The sequence below is a fragment of the Leiobunum rupestre genome, chromosome 9, assembly GCF_980474605.1.
Source record: "Leiobunum rupestre chromosome 9, qqLeiRupe1.1.hap1, whole genome shotgun sequence".
NCBI classification, from domain to species: Eukaryota; Metazoa; Arthropoda; class Arachnida; order Opiliones; family Sclerosomatidae; genus Leiobunum; species Leiobunum rupestre.
In genome coordinates this window covers 7,390,890-7,397,233 of record NC_143392.1, presented here as the reverse complement: position 1 = coordinate 7,397,233, position 6,344 = coordinate 7,390,890, and positions in this window count along the sequence as shown.

Genomic DNA, 6,344 nt, shown 5'->3' with positions numbered 1-6,344 from the left:
ACACTGCCTTTCGATTCAAACATAGGGTTGATAGGCTTTTGGTATCGTTTATTAGATCCCTTGCGACTGTGGAAATAGAATAAAAACCTTAAAAATGCACAACGGCATAGCTGGGATATAAGGTGGAATAATATGAAATGGTGGAATCAATAATTATATTGAAACTGAGTTATAATTAAGCAGATCTAAGTAAAAATTATTAATAGTAAATACTAAGATCAAGTTCGTGTGTTATAAAGTCTATACAGGTAAATACTACAGAAATTTTAAATAATTATGCTTTATCTTAACTATAATATAATATTTGTATTATCTATAATAACAATAGAGCGTTCTATAAAATCGGTGGGGGGTGCTTTCCCCTTTTGAGTTCGGAGGCGGTGAAGGTTTGGCCGGTTTTTCGTGTGAGAGAAAAATATTTATCTGGCAAACCCGTAAGAAATTGAGAGCAGTCGATTTTTAGGAGTAGCGTAGTTGCTAGCCTAGGCTTCACTTATTTCCGGCTTTCCACGCCGTTTTTCTTATTTTAAATGATTTTTGTAATAAATGTATGATGACAAATAAGCAAAATAGTAGCTTTAGTCCCATTCGACCGAAATCCCATTCGACCGAAGGCGGTTTTTGAGGTGTCCCATTCGACCGAATTCCGCCGAAACGTGCGGTTTTTATGTGTCCCATTCGACCGAACGCTGCTATATAAATTGGCTTTTGCTATGTTTTCAATTTAGTTACTGAAGTCGTTTGCAATGGAGCGGATAGCCATTTTAATATCTTTGTACTATGCATTTATTTGAAAATAAAATGGAATGAGCATGAATTATATTTTTATCTTCACCTAGTCAAGAAAAGTAACTGAGCCAAAACTGAAATAGTAAACTTAACCAACTCTAACCTAACCTAACCTTACCTAACCTAACCTAACCTAACCTAACCTAACCTAACCTAACCTAACCTAACCTAACCTAAACATGGATCTTCGATAGTACATACCTTATAAATAAAATACCAAATCACCCCGCCAATTGGGCTACATTTTAAAATTCTTTCGGTCATGGGAATAAACGAAATAGTAGTCCCAAATCCACGGGTTTAAAAAGAAACTTAGACCATGAACATATTCTTCACCCCAAACATACTTCAACACCTAGGGTCCCTCCTACAACTCCTAAAAGGTAAGTCTCTATAATATTCATATAAAGACAGGACAACCGAATTCTCTTTAACCAAAGAATAGCAAAAGTTGTTAGTCCTGCTGAACTAGCTCTATAGTCTGTATGAAACGTTTGGCTGGTTTTGGGCCGATTTTATAGAACGCTCCATTAAGAAATAATGACAAGATACTTAATGTTAACATTGAAAGTCCTAAATTATTATGATTATATACAGGGTGTTTCGGATAAGAGTACCGAAACTTTCTATATGCATTCTATGGGTCTCTACGAGTAAAAAAATGTCTAATAAACATGGGTCCTAAAGTGCTTCGTTTCAGAGATATGGGCTCCCAAAAACTACCCCAAAAAACCGGACACAGCCTTAAATCTTTCAAACAATATTCTTCCTTGAACCAAATTGTTTTCATTCAACTATCAATTGTTTTTAATCCGTGAGGCGATAAACTTTAAACTTTAATAACAAGTGGCAAAAATTCATTAATGTACTTTTAGAAGTAAAATGAGTTTGAAGACAAATACAAGCCATTTTAAATTATTGATTCGATTTTATTTATGAAATTTAAAGATACAAAGTTCTTGTATTTCTCTTAGCCGTCTATCTACAGATTCAAATGCCAGTCGATCTGACACCAGTCTTTTAGGAATCTACTGCTGGTTGAATATTTGAGCTTCTAACCCATGAATTTTATGACATTTGTATCCAGGGCCGTGCTTAGAGGTCTCGCGGCCCCGGGCGAAAATGCGAAATGCATGGGCGAAACAGACAAGGAGACGACCCGAGGTGATAATCACCGATTTTGTTCAAATTCGTTTATAGTGTACACCTCCATGTACATTCAAAAACCTGCAAGGGAAAATTTGCGACGGGCTTTCGTTTTGCCATGGCAACCGAAAACGTTTTTGACAACATGATTTGGAATTATTTCCATTGAAAATAACATGGGAATCGGTGATTATCACCTCGGATCGTCTCCTTGTGAGTGTCCAGCACGGGCGGTGGCGCACTGGGAGATATTAGCTCCGTCGAAATGGTCCTGTGGGGCTGCGGGCCTCCGTATGAGGGCACGGCGCCCATCTCCCGGCCTTTTGGGGTTCCACAGGGATATCCGGTGCCAGCTGTGCCGGGTTATGCGGTCTGCCGTGTGCCCGCCGTTCCCCTTTAGGCACTCTTTCCAAAGGGCTTGGCTCTCTACCTTTCTAGGTAGGGTGTCGGCTGGCGTTGCCAGAGCATCCGCTCTTATTCCCACTGCTGTGTGCGAAGGGGGGGCTGGTCGACCCATTGCTGCACCTTCTGCTGGGTTGAGCGGCTTGCGTCGAAGGTGCGACCATCAGTAGTAGGGTTCTGCTACCCATGCTGGTTTTGTCACCTGTCCGGGCGTGTGGACGCGGGCGTAGGGCATTTGATGATGGACCTCCGGTGGTGTGGTTTCAATCTTACCTGTACACCGGGCTATAAATCTGATGCATGTCCTTGTGAGTGTAGCGGCCCTCCGGTACATACATCCCTATGGTAAAATTTTAGCGGCCCTGGGCGACAGACCGGCTCGCCACCCCCTAAGCACGGCCCTGTTTGTAACATTAGATTAAATAATTAAAATCGTTAATCGTATCAATAAATTAAAATGGCTTGTATTTGTCTTAACTCATATTACTTCTAAAAGGACACTAATGAACTTTTCCCACTTATTATTAAAGTTTATCGCCTCACGGATAAAAAACAATTGATAGTTTAATGAAAACAATTTGGTTCACGGAAGAATATTGTTTGCCAGATTTAAGGCTTTATTAGGGTAGATTTTTGGGAGCCCATATCTCTGAAACGAAGCATTTTAGGACCCCTGTTTATTGGACATTATTTACTCATAGAGACCCATAGAATACATATAGAAAGTTTCGGTACTCTTATCCGTAACACCCTGTATAGGCTTCGTGCGTAGATTAAACTTTGGTCAGAAGTATCGCCGCCTACCGACTGAGTTTTAAATCGAATGTGTGAAAGCTGTCTGTTCATTCAAAATTATTTCGATATAAAAGCTGAACGTTTCAGTTAAAGAACATTCATTTTCCATTAGTTGACAGGTATTAAAGTAGATGGCGCTATCTTTTCTAAGCTCGAAGCCTGTGGTCAACAGTAGATGGAAATAAGATTTTATTATAAACTTTATTACAGGTTATTTAGGTAGATTTATTACCGTACGAGATTAATTTGGTAGTAAGAGATAAAACAACTTTTTATTGACAAGCACAAAATTATATACATTAACAATAACACTTAGACAGATTAGGAGGGCCTACCATTGGCGGAAGGTTAAACCAACAAATTACTTTACTAGGGGTTCGGATATTTACGCGACAATTGCCTCCCATGCAACTGAATTTCCATTCGAACGAATCCTACAATTTTGTTGGATTTCAAATACATTCACGAGGAACTTTTAATATGCAATAATTAAATATGATTTTATTCAACCTTAGGCCCGGACTGGCCCGGTCGGCTAACCGGCGATCGCCGGTCAGATCGGGGCCAACTCAAATTGGGGGCCAAAGTGGAAAAATTTGGCATTAATGGGAAATGAGGCCAACACGATTGCATAGCCGGTGTGGCCAACCTAACCGAACATAACCAAACTGAACCGTACCTAACCTTATACACAGGGCCGAATCTAGGATCTGGAGACCCCTAGGCTCACCTGTGGTGCGGGCCCTTCTGGGGGAATCCTGAAATCGTATTTTAAAGAAATTTTGATGACTAAAAAAATGATAAGACTATTAAAGTGTTTGTTGCACGAAATTTTAGCTATGGCTAATTAATGATTCATTAGAAAGAGCAAACATTTTATAGCAAGTACAGAAAATTTCGTCAAAATCGGTTAAAGGGAATATAACCTCTGTTATTTCTGTCGCCCTCCGAGGGTTCCAATATTTTCCGCTGCCTCCCATGGCTTTTCACAACTGCGGCGCTGATAATCGCTGATTGTGAAGGGAATAAAGGAAATTGATGGGCTCTTCCATAAAGAACGAGTTGGAGATTCTATTCCCTTTAAGTGGTCTTTGAATTATTATAAAAAGAAGTTGAAATGGTGGAAATCGAGTTTTTCGTCGAATTTCCAGACTTTCTCGGCACCCATGACGTCAGAAAATGCGAAGCGTATCATTGGCTAATTGTCTGTAATACATTTCTTTACATCTGGGATTAAAAGCGGGTTGATTTAATACCCAGGAAAAAGTCCTACGCAGTAGTAATTGAAATAGGCATACACAAGCGTATACGTAGTAGAAAAACGATATGAAACTGAAGCCTCCTCGTAAATTTTTTGTTAAACGTCGGGTCGCGCGCGTCGCTTAGCGCGCGCGTAAAAAAAAATATTTCGATAATAAGCCTAAAATTATGATTAAAAACCTCTGGTTTGAAAACTTCTACAAGTAAACAGAATCCCTCCACTTCAGTTCCTTCTATTTTAGGAATAAAACTACAGCTTTGATTTGCCGCAAATTGCTCGTGCTACGGAGGAGAGAAATTCGACGAAAATTTCAGGATTTTGGGGAGCGAAAAAGGTCAGTTTCGGACTCAAAGTTAATACACTTAGGCTTGGAAATTAGTTTCGACAGTGACATTTTTGGAAAGAGAACGTCCTGGGCTTCAAAACAAGACCGCATTCATTCGTTTTTATTACTATCGATTTTTCGTGCAACCAACACTTTAAAGCTATTTATGAAATTTTTTACATTTTCCTTTTGTGGTGCGGGCCCCTAGGCTGCAGCCTAGATAGCCTGTGCGTAAAAACGGCCCTGCTTATACACCAAACCAAACCTTACCTTACCTTACCTAACCCTATGCCCTAAACCAAAACCCATACCCTAACCCTAACACATAGGGATATAATACTTTATATTTGAATGTACCCCGCCAACTTGGTGCTATTTTCATATACAGGGTGTCCACTAAACTATGGTCCAGGGCGAATATCTCCAAAACAATTTTAGGTACGAATTTGAAATTTTTAGGTCACATAGAGTGTGTAGGGGGAAACCTTCTTTGAAAATTTCGATGACCTTGAACTATGTCTTCAAGGTCACCCAAAAACTATCTCGAGAACCGTAAGTGTTAGAAAGTTGGTTCCAATTAGAAAAGCGGTCCCCGTCACGTTTTAGGTCTAAATAGCGTAGACCCAATCAGATTCGACCAATAGGAAGTCGAGAAAAATTTACCAAAATCACAAAGGTCGTGAAAGGGAAAATTACAAGAAAGCGCTAATAACTCCAAAACAAGTCGTGTTACATTGTCGAAATTTGCTAGATAATCATGGTGGGATATTTTAATATTCGGAAAATTGTATGACCTTGAACCATGTATTCAAGGTCATACTAAAATTATCTCAAGAACTATTAGGTTTAGAGCAAAAATTCCAAGAAGAGAGTTGTTCTTCGTCACATTACCATTAACCTTCTAATTGGCATTTCTACGTTACGATTTACTCCACCCTTACAAGATATCAAAACTCGCATCCACAATACAAACTGAGAAAGTAGACATCCTAGCCATCACCAGAAATCCAAAATCTTGAGCTCCGGCTTCCCCATTTCAACATCCTCCGCTGTGGCCACCATAGAGGGGAGGTCTCAATATTCAGCAAATCGAATAATTACCCATTTATGTCACGGCTACATTATCAGAATTCAGAAGTACACGGTCTTGATTTAGTTGCAGCAAAATATAAACTATCTAACAAGACTGTCCTTTTTTGCTTAGTGTATAGTTCGCCTTCCTACAAAAATCACAACGGAACCATTACTGTGTTGGAGGCTTTTATCTAATCCTGCACTGCAACTCAAGTTGAACCCATCCTATTGGGAGATTTCAATTACCGAAGAATCCACCGGTTTCTCGGACAAGTCACCACTACAGATGAAGCTGCACGTTTATTTCTTGAATCTATAAATAATCATAGCCTAATCCAATGCATCCACGAATACACCAGTATGGGAACCTTTTCCAACAACCTGGCATCCTTGGCTTAGAGGTCTCGCGGCCCCGGGCGAAATGCATGGGCGAAACTGACAATTGTGAGTGTAGTGGCCCTCCGGTATTTACATCCATATGGGAAAATTTTAGCGGCCCTGGGCGACCACCCTGCTCACCACCCCCTAAGCACGGCCCTGATCCTTGACTTG